Source organism: Protopterus annectens, chromosome 3.part0, assembly GCF_019279795.1.
Source record: "Protopterus annectens isolate FY-2018-M chromosome 3.part0, PAN1.0, whole genome shotgun sequence".
Lineage (NCBI taxonomy): Eukaryota > Metazoa > Chordata > Ceratodontiformes > Protopteridae > Protopterus > Protopterus annectens.
The window spans coordinates 1,037,351,858-1,037,374,648 of NC_056731.1; positions in this window are offsets into that span (position 1 = coordinate 1,037,351,858).

Here is a 22,791-nt window from a genome sequence, read left to right on the forward strand (position 1 = left end):
CACAACAACAGCAGTGTACACCGGAAGATGCATGCACCAGACACTGCCCTCAGAACGGTGAACTGCAATGTCTGTGCAGTACCAGATTCATGATTCATGGCTCACAGGTGTTACCCATCACTGACAGGTTATGCCCCATACCATGCCTGTCATCCCCTACACATGTAACACACATGGATAGGGGGGTGGTATCCCAAGGTAACACAGATACACACACCTCAAGGTTGTTGGCACAGCACAAACCATCAGGGCCTACTCATGTGCAGCTAACAGTTTGTCGGACTGCCATTTGGTTCATAGCCTGGCACACACAACCCTCCCATACACAGGAAGACCACCTATCCTCCATAACAACACTGGCAATATGACAGTCTCAAGAACTGTGTTTATATGGCTGGACTGCATCCAGCCAAACATTGTGTGTGAGCATTACTGTAGCTACAACACACTAGTTGAAGGGTTCACAGCATGTGGTCACTGAATTGCAGTGGAATGACATGTTACCACTACCACAACAGGTGGGAACATGCAGCACCTGTACATCGACAACATGTGCACTATATGGCCCAGACCAGATGTGTATCCCCTGCTGTAGGTATTTCACCATAGACACCCACACTGTATAGAGATATACCAAGTGCGGACCCTGCACAGTAAGACACAGTCATATTGGTATACATTGCAAATACCATTTATCCACTCGAGGCATGTGTAAGACATGGTAACTACTGCAGGTCACAGGTATTTATGTGTATGTGTCACACACATACATCATGTGTGCAATGCCATTGCTGGTTTAGGCAATGGTATGCATTGTTATGTACAAACACCCACACAAGGTCATACTGTGTGACACAACCACACATGGCAGTTGTGGGTTACCAAAACATACCTATCTGTACTCTGACAATGGTAATAGACACAGTAGCAGAGCACACTATTGGCATTACTAGCCAACTAGCCCTGTTTGGCTGTGCTGATAGTGTGGTGACATCCCCTGTGTTTACTGGAGGAGTATGCAGCATCTGGTGTATTGTAGTATTTGCAAAAAGGATCTGTTCTCTCACACTTGCATTTACACACACCCTACTACCCCCACACACATGCACAGTTGCTGGATTCATTCCCCTACCTAACTAGGTCATGACACGTGAGAGAGACGCATTAGCGAAGCACACTATTCGGTTTACTAGATAGTTCCTCTTCTCTGGCTTTACTTATAGGGTGCTGACAACATCAGTAATTTGAAAGGGTAATGTGCATCAGGTAGTGTGATCTCCTGATTGCCAAAACTAACATGTTTTTCATACGGAAATGCACACACACAAACTCCCCACATCCAAACACACACACATGCCATTTACAGGTTTCAAACTCCTACCTAACTACATTACGATACTTGGGAGAAACGCATTAGCAGAGTGCGCTATTCACATTACTGGGAGGCTTCCCTTCTCTTGCCATTTGTAGGATTCCAACCACTACTTAACTATGTTATGACAATTGAGATGGACGCATTAGCAGAGCGCGCTATTCGCATTACTGGAAGGCTTCCCTTCTCCTGCTGTACTTATAGGGGGTTGACATCATCTGTGTTTAGAAAGGGGAGTGTGCATCCTGTAGTGTGTTCTCCCAGTTGCCAAAAGGGACATTTCCCTCACACACAGTAACCCCCCTCATCCAAACACACACACTTGCCATTTGCAGGATTTAAACCACTACCTAATTATGTTATGACACTCGAGATGGAAGCATTAGCAGAGCGCACTATTCGCATTACTGGGAGGCTTCCCTTCTCCTGCTGTACTTATAGGGTGCTGACATCATCTGTGTTTAGAAAGGGGAGTGTGCATCCTGTAGTGTGTTCTCCCAGTTGCCAAAAGGGACATTTTCCTCATACAAATCTGCACACACACACACTAACCCCTCTCATCCAAACCCACACACTTGCCATTTGCAGGATTCAAACCACTACCTAATTATGTTATGACAGTTGAAATGGACGCATTAGCAGAGCGCGCTATTCGCATTACTGGGAGGCTTCTCTTCTCCTGCTGTACTTATAGGGTGCTGACATCATCTGTGTTTAGAAAGGGGAGTGTGCATCCTGTAGTGTGTTCTCCCAGTTGCCAAAAGGGACATTTCTCTCACACATATTTGCACACGCACACAATAACCATTTGCAGTATTCAAACCACTACCTAACTATGTTATGACACTATAGACGGACGCATTAGCGGAGCGTGCTATTCGCATTACTGAGAGGCCTCCCTTCTCCTGCTGTACTTATAGGGTGCTGACATCATCAGTGTTAAGTAAGGGGAATGTGCATCCTGTAGTGTGCTTTCCCAGTTGCCAAAAGGGACATTTCCCTCTCACAGCCTTTCACACACACAAACCCCACTCACCCACACACACTGAGCATTTGCAGGATTCCAACCCCTATCCAACTATATTATGACACTTGAGGGAGACGCATTAGCGGAGTGCACTATCCGAATTACTGGGCATCTGTTCTGCACCTGTAGTATTTCTAGGGTGCTGACATCTTTATTTCTACAGAGGTATGTAGATGTAGTACTACCTGTCAGGTGGGGGATAGCATATATATGCATTTGCAGCCACCTACGTCAGGTTCAGATATGCACATTGTACTGGCAGGTTATGTTCTACCATGCTTTGGGACCACAGGACCTGTAACACACAACACAACCAGTCCAGAACACCACACCCACATCCGGGACACACACTTAGCTTCCCTGGGAACAGTGCCAGGATATGCAGGTATTCACATAAACCATTCCAGTTGTTAACATCAGGTACAGGCATATTGTGTGTGAGAACTACTCAGGCCTCTACCACTTTACCCTACAACCACTACAATTTGTGGGTCCATGTGCTATGGCAGAACCACACACCACAGCCACATGGGTGAATACATATTGCACCTGTCCATCTGCAACGTGGGTACTCACAGTTCCACACCAGAGGCAGACCACCATTGTTGATATCTGACCATACCCACCTTTCCCTAGACATCCATATCTCATCTCCACCCCCAGGCAAGGTTGTCACTGCACACAAACTGTGTTTAGCACAAGCAGACTCTACACTTATGTAGACTGGGGTGGATGACTTCAGAGGACCCATGCTGGAGGACTATACTGGCCACTCAGCATAATCCTTGACAATTGCATCCTATGAGCATGTGTACAGTTTGCATTGGTCATGCTATCCCACATATACCCATGACTGCTCCACAACAAGACACCTGTCAGCTGTACACCAGCCATATACGCACCGTTCAACAGACAGAGTGACCTAATACATTCCAGAGCTGTAGCCCACAGAGGGAGGACACCTGTAGACAGTTCCAGCACGGCACTTCATTCACACATACTCATTACAACACAGTGTTGACAGTGGAATCGTCCAGAGAATGCAGATAGGCTCCCCTCAGTCTGTTATTGACAGACACCTACTGTCAGAGATCCTCAGCAACCCTCTCACAGCACACACCAACAACATGGCTGTAGCTTAGCACATTCAATCCCTGAGACCTCCACGGTGCTCCTTCTTGACAGAGGCACAGCTCACTAGCCTCACATGTTGCCTTCTGTGACCTACTTTACAGTGGCACAGTAGCCTACTATCCTGGGGATGCAGATGCCAAGCACACTCTGGCTGAGCTGTCATTACCTGGGGCAAGAAGCCTAGTATTGACCTCTACACCCATATGTTCAATTGTCGGATGCACAATATTTGTTGTGCTGTTTTACTGTTTGCAGGTCTTTATTGCCATAGCATTCCCTGTTCCTATGACCATCTTGTGTATCTGTGGCAGATGTTTGCATATGATGGCGATCCACTATATCACTTATGTCTCTGTGGTCATTTACTGTGTACACTGGGCTGATTGCTGTGTTGTGGTTGGTTCCTGGACTGGCACGTACAAATACCAGATATGTGTGGCCAACTGCTAAATGGAGATATGGCCTAAGTGTGTGAGCATGCCCAGTTCAGCCTTTCCATGGCATGTTGTCTGACATATGCCTCATTTATCAAAGTGTGCGAGCATGCCCAGTGTGAGCTTTCCATATGTTGCACTCTGAAGTCCACCACATATTTGGGTGTGTGTGAACTTCGACAATATCGCACGTTTATGATTGTGTGTTGGGTGTCATGTTGTGTACTAACTGGCCAACTGCTTTGTGCCTGCCACAACAGGGATTATACTGTGCCTGCAGGAATTGCATGGGATACTTTGCAGACAGTTCTCAACATACTTTCATAATGACCTAACACTGTAGTACCATATAGTGTACTGGTTCGGTACCTTCACTGTGGTGGACAGTATCCTGGGCTTTAGTCCTATCACTGCTTGACATCTTCATAGTGAGCACAACAAACTGTGTAGGGGCCAAATGTGCACATATGACCATGTTGCAATATGTTCAGATATGGACTACCTACACCAGGCTCGTCCAACATTGCTAGTGTATTCCACAACATGGGTGGACATTGGCAAACACTAGTGATGTTCCGTAGGCCATTTCTGATGCTAGTCACAGGGTGTGTTTGTCCTTCGACACACATTGTAACTGGAGTTTGCCATTACATATATCATGGTTAGTATACTGTGCCTCCATCTACCTCTGACATAACAGTGATACCCAGGGTAGCCTACTATCTCCCATACACTCATCAGGACGCCTCTTGAGGGGTGTCGATATGTGGCTCTCTGGCTGACCTGTACCAGGAGTTTACTGAAGTGTGGGGGTGCCTTCTGTGTTATGGATCATTCTGTACAGCATGTCCTATGTATGTCAGTGCTGGGGTTCAGGTCTCTCATGTGCATAGCTCACTGCCATTCAGATTGTACAAGGTGCAACATGTTCATTCATTCCAGGTTGGACATGGCTTCATACATCAGGCACAGCTTTCCAGTAACTGGGAAGGATGGCGGTGTGTGGGGCTGCAGTTTGTTTACTCAGGCAACACATGGCATCTGTTCATGCTCTTTGCTACCCCTGGTGGGGTACTATTGTGGACTTTACAGTTGATGGAGGTGTCTGCTGCGGTATATCCCACAGGGGCTATTGTAGTCAGTTGTGATGCTGATGGAGGATGGCTGCAGAGCCACAGTGAGTTCCCCTTATCTACATCTGCCAGCCTTCATGTTTGGGTGGGTATATGGTACATGTTTCTGCGAACACTACAGCCACATGTTTGTCCAGTGCAGGATATTTATCACCTTTTGTAAACAGGTCTCACATTACATGTTAGGTACCTCATGGGTTAACACCTGTGTGGTAATTTGTGGGCACTTACTGTATATCCACGGTGGTTGTCTATGCACAGTTCTGCAATTTGCTTGCTGACATGGCTATGGCTACAGTTGTCTGTTTATAGGTGGCCCTTTTGTGGGTTGCTTGTGTCAGCTGGGAGTCGGATATGGTGGGCTGTTTGTACTCCTCTGCATACATTCTCAGTCACAGTCCTTTCATGTTGGCCTATACCTATGGGACATGTATACAGAACGGGAGTGGGGGTGGCCAAGACCAGGCCTTGTGGGATGCCACTCATATCCGCTTTGTAGTCTGACATGGATGCAGCATGTCTGACCATGTTAGTTCTGTCCTTGGTCTGCTTTGCAACCCCTCTACTGACATTGGGGTGTATATTTAAGCTGGTGAACATATCCATACTGAACACGTACGGTATTGTCTAGAAGCATATGCACGGTCCAGCTACGCTGTGTGGACCACATAGCCCTCATCAATGACCTTAATGTCTGCTTCAAATGGGTCAGACATGTTTAGGGGCCGGTTCTGCAGTTACAACAGCCACAGTGTGTAGGGTCCAGTATCAGTAGGTCCACATTAGCCTTCTGTCTGCGGTACATACTGATCCTTTCCATAGCTGTGCAGAACAAGCTTGTCAGGATCCTGGGGTGGTAGTTTGGAGTATCCATTCAGGCAACACCTTTGTTGTGATGGACCACTGTTGTTGTACACTGCTCTTTGGGTACATATCCTGTGGTAAGGCTGACATTGGCCAGTAGTGTGATTTGGCATTCCATTATTCTTGGGGTCCATGTTGGCCTCAGCACAGGACACCATCACATACCTTTGCTTCTGTGTGTTTTGCTTTGCAGATGATGGCTGTTACCTTAGCATCTGCAATGTCAGGGGACCAACTGTTGGGATAGGTATTTTGCACTCGGGGGGGGGGTGTTTGCACTGCACCTGACAGGTTGTATGTTAGCAATATGTGTGTGTGTGTTTGGTATGTTGTTTGTAATATCTGTGTGATTTGGAGCATATCTGTGGATGACCAACATGGTTCCTACCATCAGTTGTGTAAGCCTTGTGATTATCCTTAGTGTCCTGTACGTTTTGTATCTTCATAGGTTCCTGTGTTCATAGCAGGCTAGACACCCTAGGCCATTAGTCAGCCTAGCTAGAGTGTGTGTGTCTTTCGCCACCCCTTGCTATGTTCAATTATGGCCATTTATGAGGTTCTTCACTGTGCCTCTGTCTGGTTGTCACACAGTGGGGACCCCCAGTATACATGTGCGGTCATCCATCCACTTGGCAATATTCCTGTTGAGGGGCGTCAGTGAGGGGCTCTGCCTACCATGGATTGGGATCCTGTTTCTGGGTGTGGGGAGCCTATGGGTTATGTATCTGTCCCTCCAGCACATCTTACTTCATTATGTGTTGAGGTTGACATCTGTGACTCTCACAGCTCCAATGGCTTTGATTTCCTGTGGTGTAGCATGTCCATTACTCCTGTGTTGGACATGGCCTTGTGCAACAGACATACAATGCCTCTGTGTAGGCAGTGTGTGACTGCAGTCAGCAGGGGTGTCTACAGCCAGGCAGCATATGACATATATTTCACACCCTTTATCCTGTTGGTGGGGTAACTATGAGGTCTTCCAAACCACTGCAGGTGTCACGTACGGTACATCCCATATGAGTCATTGTACTAGATTATGGGTCTGATAAGGGAACAGTACAGCGGCACAGTGACCTCTGTTGATGTTGATGTGAATCCTTTCATGATACGGTGTCCAGTATCAACAGTCTTCATAGCCACATTGGCATTGTGGCTGTCACATGACAGATTAATGTCGACCTGTGCCCCTAGGTCCCTGATTACTCCTTGCATACATAATGGTTTGACACCTATGTGGTACTTTGTGTGTACCTTGTATGGTATTTGGTGGGACATTCATACTGTCCAGTGTCTTCGGATGTCTGGGTGGAGTTCTTGTGTGTGAGAGTGTGGTCTGTCACATGCTACAGACTGTACAGCAGTTTTGACTACAGTTATGTGCACATGGGTGGTATCCGCTGCTTTGTGCATTGTCAGCTACCTGGCAAAATGGGTGTCTGTGCTGCATATGGATACTCCCCCTCCTTTGATGTTTTGGTGCAGGTGTTGGATCCATAACACATGATATGTGGTATAACCTAGTAGTGCTGGTGTGCTATCACTAGGCTTGCAGCAGGCTTCTGTCACTGGACAGACATCAATGTTCTCCATAATGGGAAGTGCCTCAGGGGCATGCATATTGCAGTTTACATATCTGGCATTGGTCAGTATTACCCTTATGTTTCCTACCACTTATGTTTTCTAGGGTGGCGGGTAGTCTTTTTGGCCTTGCCTACATATGGCTCTATGGAGGCAGCAGAGGCCTTATCCAGTATCCAGACGCACATGGCTAACAACTGACAGCCATCCCTGTAACAGCAGCATGGCTTGTCATGCTTGACATCTCAAGCAGACACACATTAGACCATCTTGGACTGACAGCTGTAACTGTGCCAGTTGTTAAACATGAGCATTCTGTGTTTGTACTGTGGCATCATTCTTGGTGAGGGTTGGATGCTGCACACAGCCAGTGTCATCCCACCCTGGGGTACATACTCGGAGGGGCCATCCATGTCTCGTTTGATGTTGACCAGGGAGGTACATCTCAGGGAATTCACACCAACATGGACATTGAGTGCATTATATTTCTGCTTGCTTTGGGGTGACCTGCGTACTTGTGTTATGTGGCATTTTGTGGCAGCCTACAAGCATCTTACTCTACCCTTTCCCTTGTTCAGTCTGGTGAGTGGGACAGCTGTGTGTCTGCCTATACAGATACCTATTACGACTGTATCAGGCATGTTGTTTCTCCTTCGGGCCTGTGACTGTTTGGCACACCAGCTTTGCGTACTATTCATTGCATGTGCTATGTTTGAAGGTTGTGGTTGCTTGTGATCTACTTTGGAGGCTTCTGTTGGTGTGGTGTGTTTGTAATTAAGGCCTCCGGGAATATTTGTCTGTGTTTATGTGTTTGGTTTACAGTTGTGGTAGGTCTATGTGGGACTGGGTTTGTGGTGTATGTGGTTACCTTCTCCTCCTGACTAGTGTTGACAGTACTGAGTTGTTGGAGCTCTACCTCTGGTTTGGATACATGGATGCATCTATCACATATGTTTGTATTTATTGGGGGGTGTTGTGGTTGTCTGTGTACTTCGTACTGGCGTCACATTGCCTCTGGATTCACAGATTATACTCGTTGTGGCTGGACTTAGTGGATTGTATGTGTGGACATATGTTGTTGCCATACTACTGGTCAGTGATTACTTCCCATTTTATGTTTGCTCTATCATGTGGTAACTTCCTCATTCTCTTGCATGGTTTGGTAATGGCTGGAGGCCAGCGTGCCAGATGCCTGCGTGTATGGCATTCTGTGTTGTTGTTATTTGTGATTGCATAATCCAAGCATTCCTGGCTGTGTTCATGGAATGCCTGTATAACATGTTCTGTGGTGTGTCCCATATTCTGCACTTGCACAGGGCCTTTTGTGGATTCAACATCGGTTTTGAGGGCTGCAACCTATACTTTACACATGTTTTTCACTGTGGTATTCTGGCCAGGGACTGGGGTCAGGATGTGTATATCCAGTGTGATTACTCTATGGTCTGGTCTTACCAGTGAGGGGTACACTTCTCATCTTGCCATCCAGTACACATGTTGCTGATTATCACATCCAGTATGCTTACCCCTCTTGTGGGAGTAGTACATTGTTCCTGGGCATTTTGGTTTATGGAATCTGGATAATTTTCTCCTACTGTGTTGGTGCTAGTACAATGCTACCAGTGTATGTCTGGGTATTTTCAGTCAAGCAATATAATGTGGTTTGGGGGGCTTGATATATTCATGTATTCCGACATAGGCCAGGTGCTGTTCCTGGTATTAGGACAGTAGTCTGAAGCAGGCTATATACTGCGAGGCAGTTTTAGCCATTGGTATTTGACCATGACTATTCCATGCAGCTTCTTGTTGTGGTACCAACATGGGGGTGTGGTTATCCTTGCCATTTCTTGCTAGTCACCCTCCTTTTGTAGCTTGTTCCATGTTTTGCGCCTGTACAGCACAGTATGAGGTGTGACCTGGTAGTGTTAAGGTGCTGATGTGAGCCTTGCCCAGTTCTCTATTACAGGACTGGTATCTACATTCTCCTTACTGTGTGCATTTACAGTGCACACATCTTGCTGTTTATACATCTGTCATGGGGTAGTATTACATCTAGGTTCCTATCCCTTGTAGAACCTATGAAGGTGGGTTTGTGTTTTGAGACTTACCTATTCAGGGCATGCTGTGGGTTCTGACAGCCTTTGCCGGTATCCATGGGGCATGGCATGATAGGTGCACACCACCCCTAGCAGGTGGTGCATCATGTCAAGCTCCGCATATCTTCCCAGCCTGTAACACATTGGATCCCCTTTGACTGACTGCATTACTTCAGCCAATTATTGTACTTGATCTTCTTGTCTTCATACTGTGGCATCATGCTTGGTGAGGGTGAGATGTTAGGCAGGGTCTTCATGTTTGCATATACCAGATGGTGTTACATTGCTTAACACATGGCAATCAGGTGATGCTGCAGGGCTGCCTCTGTCGGATGCACATACTACACTTCCTGTACATGTTTGAGAGCAGGTTGTGTCATGTTAGGCATCCCTGTTACTATATGAGTGAGTCAGAGAGGGGTATCATTCCCAGGGTTCCTACTGAGCCAGTGTATGTGCTATGCGTTGCCTCTTTGCCAAGGCCAGGGCATACTGGGCATGTCTCCTTCTGCCTACTGGGGCAGGCTCAGGTTGTTCCTCCTCTGAGTCACGCCCTGCCTGTGATGGCCTTGGCAATGGTGGGGGGCTGTTTGGCCCGGCCCTATGCTGGTCCTGCTGCAGCTGTTTTCGCAAGATCATATTATGTAGCATAGCACATACCATGACAATTTGGGTACATGTAGTTGGTGTGTACTGCAAGGCTTCACCAGATGTGTCCAGACACCAGAACCGTGACTTGAGCAGCCCAAACACACGCTCTATTACATTACGTGTTTGTGCGTGTGCCTCATTATGGCGTTCCTGTTCAGGTGTGTGTGCGTTTCTGATGGGTGTCATCAGCCACGGCTCCAGTGCATAACCTGCATCCCCCACTATGTGTCCATGTGGGATGTCCCCATTGGCAAATGTCTGGTACAGCTGCATCAAATGCCAGATGTGGGAATCGTGATAACTCCCAGGGCAGCCAGCACACACATTCATTATTATGCCCTGGGCATCACACACGACCTGGCAGTTGATGGAGGGGAAGCCCTTGCGGTTAATGTAGGCTCTACCCCGCTCACCGGCTGGTGCTTTGATGCGTATGTGCGTGCAGTCTATTGCACCCAGTACCTCAGGGTATTCCGCTATTTGCATTGGGGAAATATACATGATCACCGACATGTGCTGACATGGCATCCAGGAACTGGTGTAGTACCCTGGAGGCTGATGCCTGTGATATCCCCATCATATCATCAGTTGGTCTCTGGAAGGTACCTGTTGCTAGTATTCTTAGGCCAACACATACCTTGGTTTCCACTGGGATGGGTTCCCCTCTGTTGGTTCTGTGTGTGAGGCGTGGCCTGTTCAGCTCAACAATTTGCTGTAGGAGCTCTCTGTCCACTCTATAGCGCTCTACTATCTCCAGCTCATGTAACCCATTGTAGGTGACCCTGGGCCTGTACACTCTTCTCCGTCTCCTCACTGTGGGTTGTCTGGCTCCATCTGCATTGTCACCACCCTCAGCAAGTCGCCTAAGTCTCATTATGACAGCTATGGCAGCCCCTAACATTTCTGCTCTGAGTTCAACTTTTTCAGTTTTCACTTCTATTAGCTTACTCCTGTCTTGCAGTGTCTCTTAATGGAAACATCCTGCACTACTGTTTGCAGAGTTTTAAGTGCTAGGCTGGGCTACTATTCTGCCTGTGTAATTGCCTGCTTCTAATTGTTTTCACCTGCTAGCTTCAGCAGTTATCCCTGCAAGCTTCCTATTAATTCTGTTGCTTCCTTTTTCCTCCCTATTTCCTCAGGGGGGAGCAACGTTCATACTATCTGAAACACGCTCACAGTGGCTTACATGCGCGCACACGTGCTTACACAGTTCAGAATCTACTTATTTGGGTTAAAACGCGTGTACACCCGTGCAAACACTGTTACACGTCTGCCAACAGCCTCTAACATACTCAGCCTGCCCTACACGCGTGCACACCAGTGCAAACAGTGTTACACATCTCCCAACACGCTCCCACATGCTCAGACTGCCTTACACGTGTGCACACTGTCCTACTCAAGCTTCATGGCGCACACATGTGCGCATGTATGCCCAGCAAGAAACTTTGGTGTAAGTAACAGTGTACACCTTCCATTTCTTGACTTTCCATGACTTATCTAGTGGCACACCTCTTTCCATGATCTGTGCCTGTCATCTGTCATGTTACACTGGCCTCCAATGAACTGCATTTCTTTCTACCATTCCCCCATGTGATGTCACCTATCTCCTACTCTATTCCTCCCCCTTATTTATCTCTTACACTACTCAGACTGTGCTCATTTGCTATGTGATTGTGAGATTCAGTATCTGAACCCTCATTTACATGAGATTGCCTACTAATGCTTAGTTACATGTTTCAGACTCAGCTTCCCCCCTTAGCAACCACTACATGGTGGCCATGTTGGTTTTGGTCTGCTGGTCCCTGCATTGTCATTCCATGTATTGCATGAAACCCACATTTGTGGGTTTATAACCTTCTTTTTTATGTTTGGCATTGGGTTGTATTGCCAATGGCCACATATTTGGCCATTGGCATGCTGCCTGAGTCATATGCAACCTTTTTTTGGAGCTGACATCGCTCCGTTGTGGAATTTGCAGAAATGTACTCAGTTGTCAACTGAGTACATTTCTGCAGCTAAAAACATCTCCTACATGGACTGGTTTCTGCTTCGTGGATCACTAATATACCTCATTTGCATACCTTTCGGATGCAAGTGAGGTATTTAGCATGTCCACGCCCAGTCCATGTAAGAGATGTTTTAGCTGGTCTCTTACACGGAGCTTAGGGCTGTTCCTGGATCACGAGGCTTGCATGGAGTGTTGCACGTCTCTTACACTCCGTGCAAGCCTTCGTGAATCCTGCCCACTGTATTAGTAGGCTTTCCAGTTTTCTTTCATTTTCTTCATGAGATGTTGTTTCTGGTCTTTTATTTTCTTTCCTATTTTGGTACTTTTTGTTGCTGTCTAATTTTTGTTAATTTTTTTGGGTAGATTTCCATTCTTGCTCTTTTCTGAAATGCTTCTACTAATCTGAACAAAGTTGACATTATTGACTTGTTTTTTCATGGTGTATTACATATGCTGATCTTAATTTATTTATCACAGGGATCATTTTTGTGATCCCAGGTTTCATTTTTTTAATACAGTGTTATATAATTTACGTAGGCCTCTTCCAGACAAATGGCTGCCTATATGTTTTAGTGGAAGGAGATGCTAAGAAAAGCCAATTTAAATGGATGCCAATTTAAAAGTGTACTGTGAGTGAGGGAAGAGTGACAAAGTGAAGGTGTATTGGTATTTAAAAGTTAAGAGAATTACTAAGAGTGGGTACTTACAAGATTTCGCTTTTTAGATTTCCTAATGGACTGGGCTTTAGAGGGCAGTTAAATGCAGTTGCTGACTCCATATTAGAAGTTGAGGGTATTACCTAGGAGGATCCAGTGATTTAGATATCCAAATCAGAACATATGTCATGGTGTAAATGTACAAAGCATTACACTTTAAGGAGCACACTTCCTATTTCTGACATTTGATAACCAATCTGAAAACTGCAAACTGGCTTATGGTGTAAAATACTTGTTTTGTAGCTATAATGTTAGTCTTCTAGTGTGGTTTGCATAACATGTGGCATACAATTCTTGTAGAACACCCAGTTGAAATATAGCCCTCATGGATGCTATACTGTGTCTGTTGTGTTGATGTGTTTCATATTAACTCCTGACAAGAACTGCAGTTAGATCAGAAAGCTATCTGTCAGAATAGAAAATAATTAATTTACAAAAGTGAAGAAGTATGTTTACTGTTAGCAGATTCTGTGTTTTGAAACTACCAAAGATTATTTCCGTGGGAATACAACCCAGCTTCACTCACGTGGATTTTTTCACTGTGAGAAAACAGCAGAAAACTGAAAACTTTGCCTCCAGAAATCTAATGTACTACTCACTGCAAGTGGACTAACTTAAAGAACTGCAAAAGTTCACAGTGCTGCATTCCTGCATGCTGCAGGACAAGAACCTATTTAAGAAGTTTTACTAGCATGATGAGAAATTGGGTTTAATTTCATCGACTAGCTAAAACATACATATTCTGACCCATTTTTTGCACATGAGGAAAAACTCCTTAAAGAATGCACTGACAAACTTAGACTTTCAGATTTATTTCTCTGAAACTCCAAACAAACTTTAAATGTTTTCTATGTCAGAAATTTTTTTTAGTTCAAGATAGTCCCACACAGAATAAATGCTCTCATGATGCACCCACCTCACACATATGTGGATAAGCAGCATAGGTCACCTACAGTCCACTTTGGCTGGGGCACAGACTTGCAGGCATTTCCATCTCTTTGTGATAACTTATATAATAACAAAATAAAACACACTGCTGTTTTGTGGTCTTGTCTTTTTTCATTATTTACTTCCCACTATAGGTACTTGTGTGTCTCTCAAAGTCTAGTTTCATTATTTCTCTATTCAAAAACATTTTTTCTCTCCTACAATGGCTAATATCTCTATAACAGTGGCTGCTTCTTCAACAAGAGTTACCTCTTGGCTCTCCAACTTTAGAGGCCACTGCCTCTTTTATCCTGCCCATAGCTATCACTTCTTTATAAAAAATGATTGTGGTTCCGCTCCACTTGAAACAGGTGTGGATCCTCCTCTAAGAATTCCTCAAAATGACAGGTCAACAGTACCCATAGTGTTTGCTAATGGCACTATACCTTATGATATTCACAGCTCAGACCTCTGTGAATAAGCACTACGGGTCATCTACAGGTCACTTTGGCTGGTGCACAGACTTTCAGGCACAGGATTAGTCCTTCTGTTCAACTCAGGCATTGTCTAACCATCCGTCAGGTATTGAAAGAGGCATTGCAACTGAAGGCCTTGAATAATTCCCTTTTTTGCCTTAACAAATATCTCTCTTTTGACTACTATGCTTTTTAAAGTTTGACAGTATCAGTACTATGGCTTTGGTACTTTTTTGTAAACAAGCTTAATTCAGTTGGTGGGGATCTTTATTATATTGCCTATCTCATTGCCTGACATTTTCTCAACTTCTGCACTGACAGTGAATTTTCCTTTATCTGAGAATCTGTTGGATATGACTGTAAGACTCCATGACTCCAGGACACCATGAAACTATGACTGTATGATTCCATGATACCATGACTCCATGACTTCATGAAGCTATGACTCCATGACACAGTGACTTCATGACTCCATGGCTTGACTAAACATGACATGGACTACATTTGAAGCACTGTGTCCACTTCCAGTTTTCCCTGAGTTTGTTTTACAGTATTAAGTTCTGTTTATTTATTGTGTGTGTGTGTGTGTGTGTGTGTGTGTGTGTGTGTGTGTGTGTGTGTGTGTGTGTGTGTGTGTGTGTGTGTGTGTGTGCTTTTCAGACTCTATATTTGCTTCTCTCAATATAAGTTCATATATTCACAGGTAAATGCTAAGCTAGCTGTCATTGCAGGGCATTTTATGGCTGGCTTATTTCCATTAGCTATACTCAAATGAATCTATCCCATTTAGTTAGAAATTGGCCTTATCCATCTCATGGTTGATAATTATATATTACCCCTAATGGGAATAATTGGTATAATACCAAAGATAATTTGACGGGGACCCATGCATGGGATAAAACATTTAGGACCAGCCTCTGTCCATGGTAGCACTCCTGGGGTAAATTTTCCGTTTCCCATCCACAGATACAAGTTATGCTTGAATATGGATGGGAATAAACTGTGTTTTAAGTAGATGGGGAATCTGTTCCAGTGCAGCGGTATCCTCTCTGAGATATACCTTTCCTCCCAAATCATTCTGCTGGTGTTGTATTAGGAGTTTAGATCCACAGGCCGAGATGCTGATGTGCAGTAAATTCATCAGTAATGGGGCGGAAGATGCCTTGTATGCCTTGTATGTCAGATACAGGTCACCTCTAGGAAGTCTGCAGGATACCAAATATAGTGACAGGGCTTTGAGTCAGTCCATGTAGAACATGTTGGTTAGACCTTGTATCCTTTTAGTAAGGTATCACTGTGGGTATTCCAGTTGTTGCTTGTGTCTAGACAGATACATGCCAAAAGGGACATTATATTCAAAGACTGGCCTAATGAGAGCTGAGTAAAGGTGGAGAATGACATCACTCAATATAAAAATAATCTTATTGTTTATCACCTGTACAATATAGAAGGACTTTATTACAACAATGGACACGTTGGTCAAAATTTAGGTCAGTGTCCACATAAGTTTCCAAATCTCAAACAATTGGGTCAGCTCTTAGAGGTGTATTGTTAATGTGGTAGCGCCCTTGGATTGATGACTTCCCAAAGGATACACAAATGCATTTTTGGCATTTACTTTCAGTCCATGATTTTGACACCAGTTATTTATTTGGGACAAAACTTTTTGTGGGATGGCTAAGTCATTTGGGGATTCAATGACTGCTCCTAGCTTGCAATTATCTGCAAAGTTAATCAGTCAGAGCCCTTTGGTATTGACTTTTACTTCAGAAAAGTAGATGCCAAACAGGAGGGATCCCAGCACAGAACCCTGGGAACTCCACTGGTGAATGGACTGTTTGTGGAGGAAATTTCCCCTATTTTCCCTTTCTGTGTCCTATCTGTGAGACAGTTGGCAATCTAGTGAGTGACATAGAGGTTTATTCCCAGTTTATTAAGTTTTTCTACTCTACCTAAGTAGGGAATTGTGTCAAAAGGGTTGGCCAGGTCTAGGTATGTGGTGTGTACCATTTTGCTTTCACCCATTGCTTTGATGACCTTTTCAAAAAATCCACTTGATTGAGTAAGCATGACCTGTCCTTGGTAAATTCAAACTGAGAAGGATTCAGTGTTTGGAGATTCCCTATGTCCTGACTGATTATTTCCATGACAAGTCTTTCCATGGCTTTGCATATGAAGCTGGTCAGACTATGGGTCTGTGATTGTCTAGATATGTGGAAGGTCCTCTCTTATGCAGGGGAATGGATGTAGCTATTTTCCTGTATAGAGACTGAGACAGGCCAGTGTTTTTAGAGGTGTGGTTAAATAATGCTTCATGCTATTTCAGATGCATTTGAGGATATTGCCATGACCCATCAATACAGCATTTTAGCTTTTGGTAGCAGTTCTAGGAGTTGATCTTGTGTAATAGTCAGAGGTAAGCCAATTGCAAATATATCTTGTGAGACAGACAGAGGGGAAAGTGGGACAAAGTTAGAGCTAAATTTAGACTAGTCACTTGTCTCAGCTTCAGAAATTAGTGTGAGTATCTCTATTTTGTTTACTGGAAGTATATTCCTTTTGCAGGTTTCTTACAGCAATATGCTTTCTTGTATTAGCTTTAACATGAGAAGCAAAGTTTGATAGACATTGATTTAATTTACTATATGCTTCTTCCAAAGATTTGCTTTGAATTTTATTTTAATTCTCTAGATATTTACAGTTTGTAGCTAACTCAAGTAAGTAATTTATACCATTCATTCATTTTTAGTACAATATTCTCTTTTCTTCCTGCATCATATTAATAAGGCATTTGTCCCAGCTCCTGGATATCCTGATTAAGAGCACATAAGTCATTGTTAATACATGTTTGCGTACCTTTTGGTAAACCCTTTCTGAGCTCTACATTATTTATTGTCAGTTGTTTACTTTCATTTATATTTTCAGTGGTCATTTGTGTACAGTGCTTGACTTTGACCTTTAGTAACATATTCTTAATATGAACCATCAATATTTTGTATTGGTGTTATCTTTTTTCCTTTTCACTTTGTAAACCCAATGTCAGTTTGTTTCTGAAATAATCAGCATCATCACCAACCCCCCCCTTTCAAATTTCTACATGGGGTTGGGGTGCCGTGTCAACTGTTGCCATCTCTTTCTATTCAATGCCACTCTCCTACCTTCCTCAACATGCCTGACTGACTGTCACAGGTCTTCTATCTTGTATTCCATCTACCTTTTTGCTGGATGCCCTCAGTTCCTCTGCCTTGATTCTGGCTATCTTGTATCTTCTTCAGCAGATTGTCTTCTGCTTTTCTGTACATGTGACTGGACCACCTTTTTCTGCAAGTGGAGTTACTTTGGCTTCTGCTCTTATGTCCTCACTTCTTCATCTGTACCACAGTGTGCATCATACCATCCATACCAGGCACTTCATTTCCATCACCTCTTGCTTTCTCAGCTGCTCTGCCTTTACCACTGTTTTGTACACCATACTTTTCAGCTTTTTTTGGCATTCTTGTGTCATACACTACCCTTGCCACTTTGTGCCAGTTGGCTGCAGCCCCTCTGATGCTAGCTTTGACGTCCTCATTCAGACTTATGCTCAGCCACCCCTCCCAGATACTTGAAGCTGTTAATCTGTTCCACTATTTTCTTTTTTAACTCACCTCTCAGCTGATTTTTATTCCCCCCCCATTTGCTGCCATTACAACTGTCTTATTTGTACTGAATTTCATCCCACATGCCTTCAGTTTTGCATACCATTCTTCTATTCTTTGTTATAATTCTTGCTGCCTGTAATCCCACATTGTCTACATAAAGTAACTTATGATCTGTCCCATCTGACCTGGTTGCTAATGTAGGCAGTAAACACTAAGAAAGCTTATACCATGGTCAAATCTAAATTCCAAACCTCTGACATGGGCTTACCAGTCAAAGACAGACATTGGTTACTTGAGGTTATTATTTGCAGCTTTTTACAAAGATGCATCAGTTATTACTTCTGTTTTTTTTTTAAGTGCACCAAGTTTCTACACTTTGCATTTAAAATAAGCTGTCTTTTATTTGGTGAATATTCACAGCGTTTCCGAAGTAATATGTACCAACAAAGTTTTACAGTTCATTTATTTTTACTCCTACATTCAGAATGACATAAACTACTTTCTGTAGACATATAATTCAACAAAAATACTCATTACCACCACCGGCAATGGATTTCACCAATAGCAGAACACATAATTGATACTGCAAGAATATTTTTCAATGCATTTCTTTCAACAACTTAGTACAATCACTCTATGTGATATTGGTAAACAAGCAATCAACTATTTACTGTGTACTTATTTACCAAACATCAGTTCCACCATCATAACTTTTGACAAACTGAGCAGTAGTTGTCATTCTGCCCCTTTTTTACATATCATATAATTCTTTTAAAATTTGGCTCAACAAGTCCTTCCTTTACTTTACTGTTACAGCTTAGTGCCTGTGCTTATGGTTCTTTGTTTTTTTTTTAATATTGTAAGAAAAAAAAAATCTGATTCTGTTCATCACTGAAGAATTTTATCCATAGTACTCCTTTGTGAAAGTTGCCGCCTCACACACATTTCAACACACATATTTTTAGGACACATCACTGATACCTTTACTATTTCTTAGAATTAAAGTAACTCAGAACATTTGCATACCTTTTCAGTGTGGTTACTTATATCAAAAATAATATTTTTGATGGAAAGATAAACTCCCAGATTCTCAAAAGCATCCTCGGAGTGCAGGATTAGTGCAGGAGCTCACGCAGGCAATATGTCTGCCGTGCAATCCAAGAACAGCCTGCAGGGGCATGCATGAGAGCTCCTGCACTAATCCTGCACGAACGAAGCCCTGGCATGCAAATCACCCCATTTGCAGGTGAAATCCATGCAAATGAAGTGATATTGCGATTCAGGAAGCTTGCAACATTCTGTGCAAGATTAGTGCAATCTGCAGAAATGTACTCGGTTAGTAACCGACTACATTTCTGCAAAATCCAAAATGGAGCTATGACAGCCCCAAATAAAGGCTGCATAACATTGAGGAAGCATGCCAATGGCCCAGTATAAGGCCATTGGCATTGCAAACAACCCAAAAAAAAAAAAATCAACTTTTTGTTTTCCGCCGATATCGGCTGTGAAAGTATAGGGCAGCAGCATGCAAACGGGACTGGGGGGGGGGGGGATAAGAAAATAAACCTAAAATAAGCATCCTAACTAAAATCAGTATTCTGTCATGCAAGTCAATGGCAGGCAGAAGACAACCTGGCCGGTGAAGAGTGGTTGCTAAGGGGGGAGGCTAAGTGTGAGACATGTAACTATGCATTAGCAGGCACTCCTATGCAAATGAGGGGAAGGAAAGTGAATCCCAGTTTTCCCCAGCATGTAAGGCAGGTCCCAACAGTGTAAGCGAATTAGAGCCCTGTGGCTTGGGTTTGCTCCTACCTTAGCACAGCTAAGCTAGGAGGTGTGTCTAAACCTGCCTAGCACTCTTTACAAAGTCTAAGCAGGTGTGCGCACCACGCATTGGGTTTTACAAGACGAAAAAAGAAGTTAAACCAGAAAATAGCACCAGTGTGCATATTTGAGCACTCTGTTTGCACGGTGCGCACACGGGTTTAAACATGGAGGCAATGGGAAGGGAAAACAGCAGTAGGAAGGTAATCAAGGTGAACTAGCTTAGCTGGCAGGTGAAATGTATCAGACCCAGCCAATTACACAGGTAGCAGACCAGCCCAGCCCAGAACCCTACTATAAACTATGCAAACACCTACTCCTCAGGTTTTTCCCACTCTTTACACCACCGGTGTATACAAGTGGGGACATTTTAACAAACAAACCTACAAAATGAGAAGGGCTGCAGCAGGCAACATAGAACAACATGTGCAAGAGGCTAAGGCTGGTGAGAATGTGAATGCAGCCAAACAACCCAGTGAGGAGACTGAGAAGAGTATACAGACCCAGGATAACCTACCAGGGGCTACACGAGCTGTAGATAGTGGAGCGCTATAGGGTGGACAGAGACCTCCAACAGCAAATTGCTGAGCTGTGCCGGCCACACCTGACACACCAAACTGACCGAAGGGAACACATTCCAGTGGATACCAAGGTATGTGTAGGGCTAGGTATACTAGCCACAGGTACCTCCCAAAGCACAACTGGGGATATTATGGGGATCTCACAGGCATCAGCCTCCAGAGTATTTCCAAAAGTTCCTGGATGCCATGTCAGCACATACCAGTGAGCACATATATTTCCTCAACACCTGTGAGATGTTGACCAGCAATATGCATCTCTTCCACCAAATAGCAGAATACCCTGGGGTAGTGGGTGCTATAGACTGCACGTGAATATGCATCAGATCACCATGCGTTGAGCAGGGTAGGGCTTGCATCAACCGCAGGGGCATCCCCTCCATCAACTGCCAGTTCGTATGTGATGCCCAGGGCATTATAATTAATGTGTGTGCTGGCTGCCCTGAAAGCTATGACGATTCCCACATATGGCATCTGACGCAGCTGTACCAGAGATTTGCCAATGTGGACATCCCCTATGGTCACCTTGTGGGTGATGCTGGGTACACACTGGAGCCGTTGCTAATGACACCCATCAGAAATGCACACACACCTGAACAACAACGCCATAATGAGGTACACGTACAGGCCAGACTTATAACAGAGCATGTGTTCGGGATGCTCAGCTCATGTTTCCAGTGTCTGGACACATCTGGTGGAACCTTGCAGTATTCACCAGCTACATGTACCCTAATTGTTATGGTATGTGCTATGCTACACAATATGATCCTGCGAAAACAGCTTCAGCAGGAACAGCATGGGGCAGGGCTACACAGCCCCCCACCAATGCCAAGGCCTGCACAGACAGAGAGTGACCCAGAGGAGGAACAACCTGAGCCTGCCTCAGTAGGCAGAAGGAGGTGTGCCCAGTATGCCCTGGCCATGGCAAAGAGGCAACCCATAGCACATTCACTGACACAGTAGGGACTCAGGGTATGACACTCTCTCTGACTCGCACATACAGTAAAAGGGATGCCAAACATGACACTACCTGTGCTCAACCATGTATAGGGAGTGCACTATGTGCATCTGACATAGGCAGCCCCCCAGCACCATCTGCAAGTCTGACACACCCTCAAGGTAAGTCAATCTACCTACCAATTTCCAAATGGAGTAGAATGTGTTGCTACCTGTAGATATGGTATGGATGCGAGCATGCAAGGGAATTGGGTGGCTGAATGTTATGGCAGCAGACAGTAGACACCCATAGTGGCAGCATGACATCTGTAACACATACTGGAGTCACCACAGTAGCCAGTACTACACAGGGTGACAAAACCCACTGCAGGAAATGTGCTGAGCGACATTTGTGTCCATAAGACCTATACATGCCAGTCAGGATGGTTCACATACACAACAACAGGTGTAGACAAACCCAAACAGAGCCTGTGCCATGGCCCCAGAATTATGGCTATGGTTAGGGATGTTGGTTCTGAAGGGTAGGAAGTCAGGCAATAATATGTTTATTTATTTTATTTATTTTATTTTACATTTGTTAACCGGGAGAGTCCGACTGGATACATGTCCATTTTCAGCGGAGGCCCGGGGAGAAAAGCTCCAAGTACATAACAGACATATGAACATTGTTAATGCAAAAAAAGGAAGATAGTGAGTTCAAAATACAATATAAAGATACATCACATCCTGGGGAAAAAAAAAAACAGCAGCATATAAAAAAAAACATAGGTCAGTTACAAAGGCGAGGCGCCTTGTTAAAAAGCGGTTAAGGATAGTGAGGTAAGAGAAGGGTAAATGATAGTGGTTAATCAGGTTTGGAACAGGGACATTGCCAGAGAGTATTGAGATGGGGTTTAAGCTTTTTTTTGAATTGTAGGAGTGAGGGTTCTGAGGTGAGCATGGTCGGTAGGGAGTTCCACATTTTACCTACAAAGTTTGAGAATAGAGAATCCCCAGCAGAATTATTGGCTTTGGTAGTTTGAGCTAAGATCTTATTGGAGGAGTAAAGATTGCAGGTTAATATAGGGATGAATGATGTTTTTCAGAGCTGGTGTTTTCTCTGGGTGATGCAGTATCTGGTGAGCCATTTTGAGTTGGTTGAAATGGAGTTGGCTGGAAAACTCTAACCACCCTAGTTGCTTCAAGTTAGTGCAGTGGTGCGTTCTAAATGTGGAATTTGTGGCAAATCTAGCTATGTGATTGTAACAAGAAGCAAGTTTGTTAAGGGTTGTCTTGTTTAGGTTTGTAAAGAGGGGGGAGGCATAGAAAAGAGTTGATAGTAGGTGTGTGCTGGCAATGGTAATTTTAGCGTGAGGAATGAGAAAGTGTTTTACTTTAT